At 55.8% G+C, this 17464-nt stretch overlaps 1 long non-coding RNA gene across 1 annotated transcript; it reads left to right on the plus strand.

The window, feature by feature from the left end:
• The first annotated feature begins 7806 nt into the window (after positions 1-7806).
• LOC132244745 (uncharacterized) lies at positions 7807-12534 on the plus strand. The gene is made up of 2 exons (XR_009456493.1): positions 7807-8035; positions 9008-12534. It is a non-coding gene; the product is annotated as an uncharacterized LOC132244745 (long non-coding RNA).
• Positions 12535-17464: the final 4930 nt, after the last annotated feature.

Here is a 17464-nt window from a genome sequence, read left to right on the forward strand (position 1 = left end):
CTGTGACAAAATCATCTATGCCCGCAGGCTCATTATACATAAGTTGCCACAACTGATACCTTTCAAAGACAGGGTTTTTTCTGATTTCGCAGTAACTCTTGAATGCTGCAAGCACCTCTGCAAGGGTTTTGTTACTAGGGTCTGCGAACAGCCCTTGCATGTTGTTGCAAATCTGTAGGTCTTTAGCCCCAGCGCAGAGAAGCCATGACTGCGATTTCATGATCCTCTGCCTCTTCCTCAGCCTTTGTGACTGCGAGGTATAAGCAAAGCTCCTGTTCCCGTGTCCTCCGATTCTCCTCAGGATTTCCAGCTTAGGAGAAGGCTGGTGGTGGTTTGAAATGCTCCATTTTTTCTCTCTTTGAATGAAAACTATAACCCCTTAATCAGGCTGCTCATGACTGCCCCAAGAGACAGGGCACTTCTGACACCATATAGCAGGGTTGCCAACCCCCAGCACGTGGACCAGATCGTGGCACTCGAAGGCATTTTGCTTGGCACACGGGCCTCTGCGTGGATGGCTGGGAAGGGGCCAGGCCTACATGACAAGAGCAAGGATGGGGCCCCTCGTGTCTCCTCCATCATCCACCCCCGGCACGCCAACACCTTACAAGTTGAAGATGTGGTTGGTTTTGGCACAGTCCCAAAAATGTTGCTGACCCCTGCCATATAGTGTTTCCTCTATGCCATTGGGCTCAGGGATGGGGCACTCCCTCACACCTCCATGCCCCTGGGCTTGTGTCCTCCCGTCACCGGTCAACAGAGGTTGGTGGGGTGGGAACCAGCTTGATCTTTATTAGGAACAGGATTCATCACTTCACATGCTCACAGCTTGCAGGGGCAATTACCACCACCAACCCCAGCCCCGGGCATCAGGGGGACAGACTGGGTCATCCTCCTGCGGGCCCCTTACAGCTACATCCTTGTACCACACCGACCGGCACGTCTTCATGCCATCCTCTCCCTGGGGGCGGGGTGGGGCGGGGGCAGGGCTGTCATCAGCAAAGTCCAGTCCTCATGCCTGCACCGTGCTGGGGAGCTGCGCTGTGTCCGAGCAGGGGGAAGAGGAGACCCCGACTGGGGATCACGGGGGGGCTCGTGTAGGAGTCTGAGGAAATGGAGCCTTTTCTCTCCTCCAGAAGCAGGGCTGGAGGGTTTGGAGGCCTTTGTAACTCTGGATTTGCAGATGGGGAGGGACACGTGTGTATTTGTGTGTGCCACTACGTGCCGCTGCTGGGTGTGTGTGCACGTGAGTGTCACTGGAGGTGAGTGTGTGTGTGCATGAATTTGTGGACGTATATGTGTCACTGCTACGGGCAGCAGAGAGCACTGCCCGGATGTGCCCTGACCCCACAGGGCAGTGATGTGATCAGAGAGGGGCTGAGGATCCGGCCCCAGGGGCCCCTGTTTAACCAGGCCCCCTGGACCAGGGCTGTCCCTGTGCCTGGTCCCACGGGGAATGACGGAGAACGCGCCCAAAGAGTTCAGGGTCCAAGGTCGTCTCGGGCTGGGAAGACCCCGGGGCCAGTCCAGAGCAAAGGCACCCACAGCCCCAGCACTCAGCACCTTGCCCGTGGGGGCGGGGGGAGACCCCTGGTTGCCGTGGCCACACGATGCTCCTGCCCAGTGACATCACAATCCCCAGCTTCCCTGTCGGTTACCGGCTCCTGCCAGTGCTCTCGTGACCCCCCCAGAGCCGGCTGCCCCTCGTCCTTGCTCCTCGTCCTCGTCTTTCCTGAGCCCCGGTTTTAGCTCTTAGCTGTTCGCTAGTTCACTACATCGTAAGTGTGTTAGTTTAGACTGTTAGTTTAGTTGTTTAGTCCATTAGTTTATATTGTTAGTTTGTTAGCTTAGTTAGTTTAGTACGTTAGGTTAGTTCATTATTTTAGTTTGTTAGTTAGTTTCCTCATTTATTCGTTAGTTTGTTAGATAGTTTGTTGATTAGTTAGTTCCTTAGTAGTTTAGGTAGCAGTAGGGTAGGTAGTAGTTGGGAGGAGTCGGAGCAGCGGGAGCGTGCGCTGGCTGGAGCCGTGAGCGCCCTTTCTCGCTCAGCCGTGGGGGCAGCGCTGGGGACACGGCACGGGCCCGTGGCGGGGACTTTGGGGAGACGCGGCAGGTTGCCGGCAGGGCTCAGGTCGTGCCGGGGCCCAGCCCTCGGCCCCGTGCCTCGCCCCTGCTCTCGGCCGTGCGTCTCCTCTTTCCTGCCCTCAGCTCAGGGCTGTGTTTCTTTGCAGATGCTGCGGCGGGAGAAGCTGCCCCCCGTGCGCCTGCGCCCCAGCACCCTGGGTGAGACCGGGCACGTGCCCCCGGGGGAGCAATGGGGATGGGCAGCAGGGGAGGCTTCAGGCCGCGTGGCCTCCCCTCCCGGCTGGGCTCCCCTGGCAGGCCAAGCCCACGCTGTCCCAGGTCCAATGTGCACAGCCCCAGCTCCCCGCCCTCTCCCCCACCAGCTGGGAAGGGGAAGGGGAACAGGACTGGCCCCCACGGGCTCCGCACACTGGGCCAGGTCCTTGCCCTGCAGCCTCTGCCCTGTCCTTGCCCCTGCCCCTGCCAAGCAATAGCCTTGCTGCCCTCTGCTCCCCTGCACGGTGGGGCCCACACAGGCTCTAGGACCCCATCCTCACATGGGTGCTCAGTCCCCGCAGCCTGATGCACAGCCCTCTTCTCCCCGCAGCACCAGATGCCACGCTGGAGGCGGACAGGTGGGCAAGGGGCAAACTGCCCCCAATTAAGGCTTCCCCGTGCGTGCCAACCTTGGGGGAAGGTCTGGAGAGGAGGGACCCTGCACCTGGTGAGTTTGGGGCAGCCTGAGCTGGGGGGGCTTGTGCGACTGCATGGGGAGGGGGCATGGTCTCTGCATGAGGGCACCCCCTCTCCCTCCTCCGCCTCCATTCCCAGGGGGCTGCGCTGGCCCAGCTACTCCCAGACCTTCTGCACTTTTCCCCTGCTCCAGACGTCTCTTGGGGGCCCGGAGACCCCTCCCCAGCCTTCCTGCCCTCATCCCCTTGAGTCCTGGTACCCACGCCTGCCAGGGGCATTTGCATCGCAGGTGACCAGCCACGTCCCTGGGGTCTCTCCCAGACCTGCTCCCTGGAGGGACTGCCACCCGACCCCCGTGGAGGAGGGCCGTGCCCTCGTGGCACGCAGGACTGCTGGCAGCTGCCCCCACGCGTGTCTCGGAGGGGCTGGTCGCCCCGTGCCCTGGCAGCAGCATGGGCCCAGCTGACGCGCGACCCCTTGTCTCCCCTCAGAACCACGACCAGGCACAGGCGCAGCGGTGGGGGCAGGTGGAGGGGCGGGCGAGGCTGTGCCAGCTGTGCTGGGCAGCGCTGCCAGGGGACAGAGGTGGCTGCACCCCTCCACTGCCGTGAGTCTTTCCCCTGCCCAGGGGCTGCAGGGTGGGGGGTGGATCTGGGGGGCAGGGGTGTCTCTCCTGATGTCCTGTGCCCCTGCCAGCCCCATGCTGCACACGAGACCCCGGGGGAGAGTCTCCCTGTCCTGCCACCTCCACGGGCCCTCCAAAAGTAGAGGAGGGGTCATGGGTTCATCCCCCGACCCTAGTCCCTGTCCTTCCCAAATCTGTGTGTGGGGGGAACTGGGATCTTCAGCTGAGAGGTGGGGACTCCCCTGAGACAGGTGGTAACACCCAGCCCAGGGATCCCCAGGGTGCAGGTCTCGGAGCCCTGCCTGGCCCCAGGGCTCTGGGGGCCGCCAGCCCTGCACCCGGGGGAGATGGGGAATTCGCTGCCCAAGGGAGTCCATCGCCCCAGCTGCTCTTTCCTTCCCCAGCAGGACAAACCCCTCACTGGGCACCGCCGGCAGCAGGTGAGAGGAACCAAGCTGGGCTGGGGGCTGTGAGGAGCCTAAGTGGGCTGGGTGACACCTGCATGGTGGGGTGGACCAGAGGGACAAGCCCGGGGCTGGGCTGGGGGATGAAGGGAAATGCAGGGGCAGAGGGGCAGATGGTGGAAAGAGCTGGCTGCGTGCACAGACATACAGGTCGTGGTGTGAGACCTCTCTAACCCGCACCGTTTCGATTGCTGCAGCTGGAGCTGACGGCGCTCAGGGCCCAGCTGGCCCAACAGGAGCGGGACACGGCGGTCCTCCTGTCCCGGTAGGTGTGGGGCTGGGCAGGGAGCTGACTGATCCCGGTGTGCGGTGCAGGGGTCGGGGCACAAGCCCTGGGGCCATCCCTGCTCCCCTGTGCATCTGTCCTTGGGGAAGGGTGGTTTCTGGGATGGCACCATCAGTCTGTCTGAGCCCGAAAATGTGTTTTGTGTCCCCAGTGCTCGGCAAAGGGAGGAGCTGCTCCTGGTGAGTTTGCAGGGGGCAGAGGGCGGCAGGGCCGTGGGGCAGGGGAGGGAAGAGGCTGAGGCCAAGCATGGCCGGGCAGCGTAAAATCCCAGGGGATGTGAAAGCGGGGAAGAGAGTCCTGACACATTGCGTGGGGGGAGAGGTGGGGGCTGATGGGTGCCCAGGGACGTACCGCTGTTGGGTGCCGAGGCCAGATACGCTTGGTGCAGCCGTGGGCATGGTGTGACGGGCTGGGGTGATTCTCGTGCAGGCCCAAGTGGAGGACCTGAAACAATATAATACATGCCTGCTGCTGGCCCTCAAGGCCCAGGGGGAGCAGGGCCCAGCTGGGAAGGACAGACCCATGGAGGTGAGCCGCTCTGCATGCCCCTGCCCCAGGGCGGAGATGTGTGTGTGTGTGTGTGTGTGCACAGGGCAAGGCTGCGTGGGGGCCACAACTTGGGAGGGGATTGCCCCCAGGCCGTATGAAGTCTCAGGAGGCTGTGGGGAGGGGTAGGCGGTGGGCTTGTGCAACAGGCAGGGATGGCCTGGGAGGGCTTGCCAGCCCTGCGGGGACAAGCGGGGTTCAGGGAGGCGGGGAGGAAGTGGTCCCACAGGGTCTGTAGGGGACTGGGGGGTCGCGCGCAATGTCCCAGCTGCAGGGTAGGCTGGAGGCGCTGGGAGCAGCGGTGTTTGCAGGTAGGGGAGTATTTCCTTCATAACAGCTATCAGGCTTGAATTCAGTGCGTGATCCATCTCTGACCAGTTGCTTCTTGTGCAATCAGGAGCAAATCCCCCTCCAAGGGGATCGAGGAGGGGACACAGACCCCCACCATGTCCCTCTCCAAGGAGGCTAGCACCCAGGCAGAGGGCCCTGGGCACCTAGATGTCTCCACGCAGACAAAGGCCCTCTGCCTGGCTAATGTTGGGTGCCAGAGCAACCCCCTTCCAGGGATGGAGGCGAAAAGCCAGAAAGCACAGGGGGAATGGTATGATGCTTTTCCTAGCTTATTTAGTTCAGTTTCATTTTTGCTTTTAAAGAAAGGTTTCGTGTTCCCAGACAAATGTAGTCCAAATCCATGAGTGAGTCCAGAAGCATAAGTGGCCCTAGACCCGGGAAGCATGATGCTTTTCCTAGTGTTAGGCTGTGAGCATGGGGTCAGTGAGGGGAGCTGGGGGGGGGGCTGGAGCCAGGACTCTGTTCCCGGTCCTGGGAAGGGTCTCGCAGGATGGGAGAAGGACGGGTCGAGGGCCAGCACCCCTGGGTCCCTCCCAGCCCTGGAGGCCTTGGGAGGGAAGAGGGGAGTGAAGGGGAAATGACTAGTGTGTCTTCAGAAAGTGCCTTGTCCGCAGCTCCCTCCAGCGCCCTGGGTGCGTAGGTGGGCAGGGCCAGGGCAGGGGCACTGCAGGCCTGGGCGCTGTGTGCTGGGAGCCATCCCTGTTGTGTGTATCGAGATCGCAGCCAGGAGCCAGGTCTGGGTGCGGTCAGCACAGAGGGAGGAAGGGAGATGGGTGCGGGAGGGTGCCCAGGGCCAGTCTTTGGTACAGCAGCAGGGATGGAGAGAGGGGAGGCCTGGGCACAGGGTGGGGGAAGTGGCAGGGCCTGGGGGCTTGGGGTGTGTGTGAGGTGACCGATGTCTCTGCCTCCCACCCCCAGTGCTGACACTGCGGCAGAGGGGAGGAGGAGAAGGGGGCGAGCAGCACGGAGGTGAGTGTCCTGCCACAGCTCGGTGGGTCCCAGGCCTGAGGGGCCGTCCCCCCAGCCCACATGATGATCGGGTGCCTCCTGCCTCCAGGCTGGTCAGGATGACCTGTCCTGGCTTTCTGCCAGGGCCCTGGTGCCCTGTCTGGACTGGTTCTGTTCTGGGGTGGACCCCATCGTCCACCTCTGGGCCTGAGGACCCCGCTGCCAGGGGTTCACCCCGGGGCTTGAAGCTCCGAGCTTATGGCCCAGGTGTGAGGCCGGCTGGGGACAGGAAGCCCCACTCAGCCACGTGTGAGAGCCACGTGCTGTTCCCTGCTGGGGAGACTCCTTTACCCCTTGGCTGCTCCCTGGGGGTGAGCGGAGGCCTGAGATCCATCCGGTCCCGCTCGCACTAGTTTCTTCTTACCTGGCCTGGACCCTCGCCCTGAGCCTGCCCTGACTCTGCCCCTTCTCTCACAGGTTCAGCCTTGCCTGGATACTGCCCTGCTGCTTCGCCCTCAGGCGTTGAAAGCTGCCACTCCTCCCCTCCCCGTCCCACACTGTCCTCTCCTCCCTCCATCCTCCCCTCCCTGATCCGGGATGGGTCCACGGGATGACAGGGTTGGTGCCTCTGCCTCTCTGAGCAGGTAAGTGCTTTCTCATTGCTTCTAGGTTTTTGCTGCCTCTTCTTTTGTCTCCTTGTGTTGGGCCTGCGTGATCCAACACACGGTCCTAGTTAGTCCTAATGTTGAGATTGTCCCCCTCACTCTCATGTCACCCCGTAACAGACCCCCGCACGACTCACCTTGGCACTGCGGCTCAGGTGGCCCAGCTACATTGAAGGAACTGGTGCCATGCCGTATGGTGGAGACATGCAGATTGGCCAAGTGAGCCTGGAGATGGGGGCACCGGGGGCTTGCATTCAGACTGTGGAGACTTCTTTGGATGCTCTTGTCATGGCCAGAAGAGAGCTGGTGGTTTTCCCCAAAGCCAGCATGCCCGGGAAAGACTTGGACACCCATCTTGGTTCTGTAGCATTGGGAAAAAACCCCAGAAGCTCCTCGGGTAACGTGCAGTAGGACCTCAAAAGGCGCACAGAAGCCTGTGCCGAAGCCTCCAGCTCAGATGGGGCTGGGAGAGGGCTGCTCAGGGAAACAGGTGAAGAGCTCCAGCCAGGAGGCTTCCCAACACCACATACCCATCGGTACGTCTGCAGGTTTGTAGTAGCCCAGCAGAAGGCTGGGGTGAAAGTGGACCATACCCTGGGGCCACAGTGGCCACCACCAGACTGTAGCATCCTGGGCCAAGGGCCAAGGTGAGACAAACTGAGGTGAAAAAGGGAACACACTTGGAGGTAAAGGGGCTTGATGGTGGGCGAGCGAGGGGTGCACCAGGCACCCCTTGGCCCAGAAAAGGGATGTTTGGTGTGAAGGCATCATTGCCCTGCTTGGCTGCCCAGTGTTAGCTATTTAACTTCCATTCCCTGTTTAGTTCTGATTTTGGACATAAAAGGCAGAAGCAGAACCACGGCAGAATCATTGCATCTCAATTTTATCAGGCACCTAGCAAAGGAGAAAAGACAACCTCATCGTATAAGACCCAAGTAGAAAGGGCTGGGCTGTATGGGAGGAGGAGCTCCAAAGAAGTCATGTCAATGCAGTCACACCTGGACCCTCAGGGACCCACTGATCACCACCTCCAGGCACGTGCAGGTTCTCCCAGTGGAAACAATAAGGTCGTGGCATGGTGTGGCGGGACCCAGTGGGGTGGGACGTACCTGCGTCCGGCATGAGCCTATCCTAAACCCTCTCCCCCCTGCAGTAGAAGTCTCTTCCATTGATTTTTCCTGTCCCCTTTCTGACACTAGGTCAAGCCCAGGACAATTGCAGTGGGCAGTGGCATCCACGGAGAGAACTACAGAGGGGTGAGGATGCTGCAGTACTACAGACTCCATGTGCAGGTGGCCTAGGCAGAGCAGGATGCCTGATCCAGCCCATTGCCTGACTTCCCATTGGATCCAGAGCTGCCCTGTTTCCCAGGGCCAACAAGCAAGCTGTCAGAGTAAGTCTCTTGTAAACCCTTTCTATGTTCCTTGAATTGTAGGAGAATGCCCTGAGGGCTGCCTGGCATAGGCCAGCAGTACCTCTTGCTGCTGTCCCAGTGCAGCAGATAAAGCTCTTGCAATAATATTCTTTGTTTGTGTTTTCATTGGTCTTTCTATTTTGAAAGGCTCACATACAGATACTGTTCTCACCCCATGTCTTGCATGTAATGGACAGTGGGATTTCCAGCAGCATTTATTTCTTCTTTTGCAAAGGGGGTATGGTGTATTTGCAAAGTATAGTCTTTCCTAGGCTGACATATTATCAAGCCCCTGCTCCTGGAGGACAGGGTCTGCTGGGAGACAGGGAATGTTGCCCAGCTTCTCAGCTCTGCCCAAGTATCCTGGAGAGCTGGAACGAGCAGAGCAGGGCTAGGCTGATCCTCTCTCAGTTTTGCTCTCTCCTAATCTGCACTTTGCTGCATCGGGGGTTGGAGGAAGTCCCAGTCTTAGTGAGGCGCTGCAGCTCAAGCCCCAAAGCTTTGGCTGGGGCAGTTAGGCCTGCAGCTGCCGTTTCCTCCCTGCAGACGGGCAGGCATGAACCCTTCAAGTGGGTTGGGGAGGGACACGGGGACACCCCTGAAGACTGAAGATCTGAGCAAAGCTTAGATTTGAAAGGCTGTGGCTGGTGTGGGAGAGGAGGTTGTATTTTTCCCTTTTTCTCTTTTGCTGAGTATCCTGCTCCAGTTCAGGCCTCTCCTCCTGCAAGCACCAACCCCACAAAATCCTTTCCCAAAGCTTAGAGCGATGGGCAAAGCATCTGCATGCAGGTCTGCAACATGCTGCCTGCTAGCAATGGCCACATGAGAAAAGCTGCACAGAAGTAGCCCACCCAAGTGCCTTGCAGAAGGATCTTCATTGTCCTGACATGGAAATCACAGGGGCTTCGCTCACACAGGCTTTTTGTTCTGCTTTATTTTTCTCTCTCATAGGCAGAAGCCTGTCCTTGCAAGGCATCCTCACAAGGATCGCAACTGTGACATGTTGGAGAGAGGCTTGTCTGCTATCATTGACATCGAGAGCGATGCTGTCTGCACTTGTGTGCTTCTGCTAGGGTCCCCCATGTCGGCAAAGTGGAGAGCGAGGTTGGCAGGCTGCTAGTGATCCAAACAGAAAGATAAAAGTCAGTGCTGGTGGAGCAACCAGATGAAGCAGGAATCGTGCACGATGGTGGCAGAGGCAGATGTAGCTTCAGCAGAACAGAAATCTTCAGTCCTCCTGGATTTCCTTGGCATGGGATCCAGGTTTCCTTCCCGTGGAGTATTCTCTGATTGCTGATGCGCCATGTAATCCCCACGTTAACAGAAGATGTGCACAAGCTGCTTGCTTCAATAGCGAGTCGCACCACGACAGGTGAGTGAGTGATGGCGGAGGCAGATGCTAGCGATTACCAGAAGCTGCTAGTGAGAGACCTGCCCCGAGTGACAATGACTGTATGAGGGTTATTTTGTATGTGGAACCGAGACAGGTGTGTGATTAGGCAGCTGCAATTATGACCGAGCAGGCCTAATTCAGGTGAACTCTGCTATCCTGTGTGTGGAGGGCACTAGAAAAGGCAACTTCAACAGCCCGTGTCATGTCCCCAGCCTGGGATGTGTGCAAGTCAAGTCCTGAGGTTTGCAACCTGGACTGTTCGCACCCTGGTGCACAGCACGAACAGCGCCCAACTGGATTGAAGGACAGCACTTGTGCCCAGACCTGCATGGATTTCTGTTCCTGAACAAGTGTGCAAAATATGATCTAATCATCACAAACCCACTGAATGAAACATTGAACTTATGACGGGCACTTGCAGATACACTCCTGTTCCTTGGCTTTCTCTTCTGTCTCATACCCCTCCTCCTGATCTTCAACCAGAAGAGGCTAAATAAAGAGTTTACAAAAAAGCTGCCTATTTTCAATTCACTACCAATTTTTGAGGAACTTGATGACCCCCATAGGCCAAGGCTTATGTCAAAGAAGGCCATTTTGGATTGTGGGAAAAGAACTGAATCATGAAAGCTTTCATATCAAGGAAAATGGCTGAAGTGGGGCAAGAAAGTTGACATCATTAATACATTTCTTATCATGGACCCAACAGCTAAACCTCCTGACTTGACTTTACTACGGCAGAACTAGACTATGTTGAACAAGGGGAACAAGTAGCTACTTGGTAAATGGGGTTTTCTTAAGGCCCCCAAGTGTGAGTGTGGTGAGATGCAAACTGTAGCAAATCTCATGGAGGAATGTCCAATCTAACTTTTTAATGATTGTATTGAATACCTGCACCAGGCTGCTGACGATGCCTTGCCATGGATATCGTACTGAAGAGTGTCACTCTAGTCTTATCCCTTAGTGCCATTGCTTATAGGTGGCTTAGAGCTCATTCTGCTATTCAGTTGCTGTATCCGTCTGAATAAATCACAAAGCAGCATGTGGAAGCCATTGTGCAAGCACCCCTACTCCAAAGCCTGGCACCTAATGGACTATATCCTAGGGCATTGCAAAGTCCACCTCAGCACCGCTACGACCAGAGCCGTGCAGGACTCCGACTGCCACAACAGCCACAGCAGAAGCGCTCACGTCGCAGCCCGCTCACATTTCCTCAATCTGCAGATTTGCTGAATCCGTCATCAACTATGTCAGGTGGGACTCTAGAAGAAGACGAGGAGAGACAAGCCCCAAAGGCTGCTGGGTAAATCCTCTCCTGATATGTTCCATCATGTCCATCCGTACAACCACATAAATGATGTCAACCAAGGAAGAGGATCCATCTCAAGCGCTTGATAAACCCTACAAAAGGACATCGCCTCTAGTGCTGTCTCCAAGAGAATCGTGCCGCCTGCCCTGATGCTTGTGACACCACTGATCCCTGGAGAAAGAGCGAGAGCTTCAAGAAAGGCATCCGTGAGGCATGCCAAAAATCTCGAGGCTTCTCCACAAAGAAACCTCAGCACTGGCTCAATGAGAACGATTGGGAAATTGCATAGGTGTGTAATGTGTAAGGTGTAATAGAAGGACAGTAGTTTTTATTAGTGCTGGAAATCCTCATGAAATTTGCTCCAGACTCAAATAAGGGCTTCGCTGCAGAGACGCTGCTTTGGTTTGGTTCAGCACAGCCTTCTGCCCCTTCCCCTAGTCATTGCTTTCCATTTTCCCTGAGGGCTTTTTCCCCCTCCACTTGCCAGAGGAGTCTGACCCTTCCTGAGGCTGGAACAGGCTCAGGTTCAGATGGCAGACTCCATTACTCTTTCCATGCCGGGACTGTTCCTGTGGGGTCTTTCCCCTTTGAGGTCCAGCTCCCTGGCCTGACACATGCAGAGATCCCAGGAAGCGTGAGCACATGGGGTCCCTCGGCACTATGGCAACTTGTGGCATTCAAGTCTTCCCTCTACCCACCTCTTGTCACCAGCCGCGCTCAGCGCCCCCAGCCCCAGCTGCTCCAGCAGGCTGCAGGAGGGCTGTGGGTTGCTCCTGGCAGGCGCCTGCCCTGCAGCTGGCAGAGGAAGCCGAGGGGAGAGGTGTCTGCACTGCCTGCCCTGGCATCCAGGTTGGGCCCTTCGAGCTGGAACCCTGGACTTAAATCTGCCCCAGGAGTAAGACATCCCCTGGCGCTGGGGTTTTCTGCATGCCCCTCTTTGGCCCTGGGGGCTTTGTTCTCCCTCGGTGCAGTGAGCACCCCAGGGAGCCAAGCACCACTTGGCGCTGGCACAGAGAAGCCAAAGGCCAGTCTTCCAAGTCATTTCTGTTCTTGGGGTGCCCACTTTCAGACACACTGGCAATCCAGATAAGTCCACGTGAAATCACTGGGAGCTGCAGGTGCTTGGCCCTGTTTGAAGTTGCAAATGGATCCCATCTGAGATGGGAAACCTCAAGACTTGCCACCCAAAGGCAAAGTTGATTCTTTAAAGTTTGTCCCTCATTGATTGATGTCAAAGATGCAGAGGCCAGTGTTGGACCCAGGTGTCCCAGCTCTTGGCTCTTAGCTCTGTCCAACAGGCCTGCCACCAGCACTGCAATGAGTAAGTAGTTCATCTTTCCAAGGGGCTTTGGAAAGGAGAAGCCAAAGCGTGCTGTGAGCGGGGCGGCAGTAACCTTGCCAGAACTGGGCTGTTGTTGCAGCTGACAACAGCTGGTGCCTGCTGGATATCTCAGTGAGCCCTACACCAGCCTGCCTCTTGCACCTGCTGCCATTTGTTGCATTCACAGTGACTTCTGCGACAAGCTCATAATGTGCCTCCATGAATGCTAAAGCGGTTTTGCTTCACGGCTCTTTGCCACAGCTAGCCAGCGCTGAAACTGCTCTTCTGATGCTAAAGGCTCGGTGCCATGCTTGTTGAGATCTTCCTGCTCTGTAAAGACATAGACCAGATCTACATCCTAGATCTGTCCTGGGGCTGGGGAACAAAGGTGCTTTGGAGCTGTCTAAATAGATACAGGCCCCCGGCCTAAAATATTAAAACAGATTTGTCCTGGAGAAGGCAGGCAGCCTGAGTCTCATTTATTCCTACTTACTGCGTTCCTGGTATTATGGAGCCATACAAGTGCTTTTCTCTTCTTGGTGTAAGGCAGAGCAATATCAAGGCAACTATACATAAATATGCTGCTTCCAAGGGCTCCCACAGACCTGAGAAAGAAGGTCTTGTCAGCGGCGTAGTGAGATTCAGTGGGAGCGTCTACACGTGCCATTAGGGGAATGCTTCTGTGCATGTGTGTGCAAGTGCACTCCGATCCCAGGGCACAGTCCTAGGAAAGAGCCTCGTTGCAAGAGGTGCTGGTGGCAGGGAAGCTGCAGGGCTGGGCCAAGGGAGAAGGAGCTGGGGCTAGAGGTAGCCCGGAGGGGCCGGCATGGCCTGAGCTGAGGCAGGGGGTCAGGGGTGGGCTTGGGCTCCACATTGGGAACAGGGGGGTGGCCTGTGAAATGCAGATGTCTCCCCACAGCCTCCCAGAGCCTCCCTCACCTGCCTCAACCGGGCTCTGGGGCACGTGGCGCTGGGCACCAGGGCCCTGACTCTGCCCCTGCTGCCACCCCCAGCCCTGCCCCAAGCACTCCTCTGGGAGCAGGGCCAGGAGGAGCAGGATCCAGACTAGGGTGGACACGGTGCTGCAGGAGAAGAGCCCAGAGCACAGGAGAGAAGAGCGGCTCCTGGAGGCAGCGGTCCTGAGCACCCAGCACAGGCCCTGGAGCAGGATCAACCTGGGATTTGCATAGAGGCTGGGGAGGCCGGGACACGTGAGAGGGCATGTCTACTTGTCTGTGCCTGGGCAGACCTCCCTGTCTGTGCTGGGGAAACCTGGGCAAGCTCTCTAGGATTCATCATCACATTCCTTTGGCTGCGAGCATTGTTGGGCCCATCCCTGGCACTTGGACTCAAGTGAGGAGCCCACAAGTGTCCTGTTGGCCATTCAGTTGTGCCAGATCTAGGAGCATGCCTGTCCCTCCTCCTGCTTCCCCATCTAGAGTGACAGGGTGCAGGGAGCGTCCCCCTGCCTCTAATGTTTGCTCTATGCCATGGCATGCAGGGATGGGGCACTCGCTCAGACCTCCATGCCCCAGAGTTGGGGTGGTGTCATAGTTTCATAGATGCTCAGCTTTGAAGGGACCTATTAGATCATCGAGTCCGACCCCCTGCCCTGGGCAGGAATGAGTGTTGGGGTCAGGTGACCCCAGCCCCGTGTCCGTGCAATCTCCATTTGAACACCTCCAAGGAAGGGGAGGGCACCACCTCCCTTGGAAGGTTATTCCATGTTTTGGCAACCCTCACTGGAAATCATTTGTTCCTGATGTCCAATCTCAATTTGCTCTCTTCCAGTTTGTGGCCATTATTTCTAGTTACCTCGACAGGCGCCCCTTTAAACATTGTATCTCCTATTTCTTGCTGGCCCCCACGAGGTGTTTGTAGACAGCCATGAGACAACCTCTCAGCCTCCTCTTGTGGAGGCTGACAAGGTCCAGGTCTCCCAGTCGCTCCACATAGGTTTTTATCTGTACGCCTTTAACCAGATGAGTGGCCCTCCTCTGAACCCTCTCCAGGCCATCCACATCCCTCCTGAAGTGCGGCACCCAAAACTGGGCACAGTACTCCTGTTGTGACCTGACCAATGCCACATAGATGGGAAGTATCACATCCCTAGACTTGTTCGTGATGCACCTACTTGTTCAAGGAAGGCTGACATTAGCTTTACTTATTCCCTCATCCCAGTGGTGACCCATGTTCATTTTGGAGTTGACTACGACTCCGAGATCCCATTGTGCAGTTGTGCAAATTAGATTGGTGCCTCCCAGGCTGTAGCAGTGTTGATGATCCTTCTAGTCCTCGAGTCCCCATTCAGCAGAGACCAGTGGCGTGGCAAACAGCTTTGTCTTTATTAGGAACAGGAGTCATCAACTCACATGCTCACAGCTTGCATAGAGATCAACCATTGCGCACCACCACAAACTAGACCCATGGGTCGAGAGATTGGGTCATCCCAGTGCTGGCCCTTTACAGGTATATCCCATATACCATATCCTCCTTCTTTACTCTGGGAGCTCCCTCTTAACTAGTTGGATGTTCATCAGGTGCTTCTGTAACATGGACGGGTTCAGGATGGTGGAGCCAGAGGTTGCCAGCACTTGGCTCACTGGTGGTGTCTTGCCTTTACCGCTATCCCATTATATAGTCCTTGTACTAACAGACAATCTCACCACACGTCCACTCTTAGTTTGCGTGGTGTTGGCAGGTTCCTCTGTGTGTCCTGGTGGATGCTGTGTGTCCTGGTGGATGCTGTGCAATGGGATGAACCTCATGCTCGTGGTGGTCTGGTTCTTCTTCTGAAGTTTGTTCTCCTGCCATCTCCTGAGGTTCATCAACATGTTCGGCTGGTACCAAGGAGTGATCCTTTTGTTCAGTGTCTTCTGTCCTCCTGTAGACACAAAGCTATGGGGAGAAGTGGACATGCCGGAGGGCAGGGAACAGCTGCAGGCAGACCTGGACATGTTGGACAAGTGGGCAGAAAACAACAGAATGCAGTTCAATAAGGAGAAATGCAAAGTGCTGCACCTAGGGAGGAAAAATGTCCAGCACACCTACAGCCTAGGGAATGACCTGCTGGGTGGCACGGAAGTGGAAAGGGATCTTGGAGTCCTAGTGGACTCCAAGATGAACATGAGTCGGCAGTGTGATGAAGCCATCAGAAAAGCCAATGGCACTTTATCGTGCATCAGCAGATGCATGACGAATAGGTCCAAGGAGGTGATACTTCCCCTCTATCGGGCGCTGGTCAGACCGCAGTTGGAGTACTGCGTGCAATTCTGGGCGCCGCACTTCAAGAGGGATGCGGATAACCCGGAGAGGGTCCAGAGAAGGGCCGCTCGTATGGTTAAGGGCCTGCAGGCCAAGCCCTGTGAGGAGAGACTAGAGAACCTGGACCTTTTCAGCCTCCGCAAGAGAAGGTTGAGAGGTGACCTTGTGGCTGCCTATAAGTTCATCACGGGGGTACAGAAGGGAATTGGTGAGTATTTATTCACCAAGGCGCCCCCGGGGGTCACAAGAAATAATGGCCACAAGCTAGCAGAGAGCAGATTTAGATTGAACATTAGGAAGAACTTCTTCACAGTTCGAGTGGCCAGGGTCTGGAACGGGCTCCCAAGGGAGGTGGTGCTCTCCCCTACCCTGGGGGTCTTCAAGAGGAGGTTAGATAAGCATCTAGCTGGGGTCATCTAGACCCAGCACTCTTTCCTGCCTATGCAGGGTGTCGGACTCGATGATCTATTGAGGTCCCTTCCGACCCTAACTTCTATGAATCTATGAGCTTGCAATGTGATGCTGCAGCTAGTAAAGTGAGCAAAACATTTGCTTGTATCCACAGATGCTTCTGAAGTAAATCCCAGGACGTCATTCTCCCATTGTACTCAGCCTTGGTGAGGCTCCAGCTGGAGTACTGCATCCATTTTGGGGCTTCTCAATTCAAAAAGGATGTCGAGTGTCGGGACCCAGGGCAGCCGGCCAGTAGCTCTCCCTGACTCCCACCCAGGCAGATAAGGGTCTGGGGCCTTAGAAGGCCGGCAGGTGGGTACTTGTAACACTTGGAGTGGAATTAATTAGGCGGACGCTTATCGGTTGTAAAGCAAGATTATTTACTCACGCCGTCAAGGTGGTGAATAGCGGAGGTCAGAGATATTTGGTTAGTTATAGCTTAAGGTTCATAGGTCATAGGTTGGTCTGTATAAGAGTTTTTTGGTCGGGCAGATAAACGGAGAAAAAATCGGGCTGGCAGGTCGTTGATTTACGTCTGATAAGGTCAAGACGGGGGAGACTGACAAGCGATCAATTTGTCAGTTATTCTCACGCATACGTTCAGAGGTTTTATAGGTGCGTGTGCGGAGGTCTCCCGTTCTTCACGGAAGTGAAGACGGGTTTTATTTGTGTACTAGCCAATTGCTTTTTGCCACGTCATAAATTTAATTAGAATCGCCAATTATCTAGCGGTCTTTGCTAGGGTGTTATCATAGGGACACTCCCGGACACTTCCCTGTCATTCCGACCAATTATAATGATTTATGTACAGCACAGAAGGCTAAGTTTTATTTTACGTTAGTGTCGCAGTTATAAATTTTTTTTTGACATGTGCAGCAAAAAAAAGCAGTTATTATCATTATTGTTAACCCTTAGTTAATCTAGTGTAGAAAAAAACTGTTTTAAATGGTTTTATTTGTTTGTGACATGGGCACTATTTAATTTGGTTGTGACATCGAGAAGCTGGAGAGGGTGTAGAGGAGAGCCATGTGCATTATCAGAGCTCAGGAAAGCAGACCTTATGATGAGAGGCTGAGAGCCATGGGACGTTTCAGCTTGGAAAGGCGTGGGCTCAGGGGTGATCCGATGGCTGCTTCTAAATTTATCGGGGGTGCTCACCAGGATCTGGGGAACGTCTGTTCACCAGTGCGCCCCAAGGGAGAACAAGGTCAAACGGTCACAAACTCCTCCAAGACCGATTCAGGGTGGACATAAGAAAGAACTTCTTTACTGTCTGAGCCCCCAAGGTCTGGAATAGACTGCCGCCGGAGGTGGTTCCAGCACCAACTCTGAACGCCTTCACAAGACATCTGGATGTTTATCTTGCTGGGATCCTATGATGCCTGCTGACTTCCTGCCCCTAGGGCAGGGGGCTGGATTCGATGATCTTCTGAGGTCCCTTCCAGCCCTAACGTCTATGATATCTATCAAATTGTCTCATCGTGTGACTTGCAAACGGCAAGTGATCGCAGGCAACTTCGTTAGGTATGCTGTGCAAGCAAACACAGACTTCATTTTGCTGACTACCGTGCCAACGTAGGTCAAAAATGTTCGCTGCCTGTTTTAGCCAAGGCAGGTCTGCGATCTCATGTGAGATCCTGGCTTCTTTCTGATTCCTGGGTTGGAGCTCTG

The sequence above is a fragment of the Alligator mississippiensis genome, chromosome 14, assembly GCF_030867095.1.
Source record: "Alligator mississippiensis isolate rAllMis1 chromosome 14, rAllMis1, whole genome shotgun sequence".
In the NCBI taxonomy this organism is placed as follows: domain Eukaryota; kingdom Metazoa; phylum Chordata; order Crocodylia; family Alligatoridae; genus Alligator; species Alligator mississippiensis.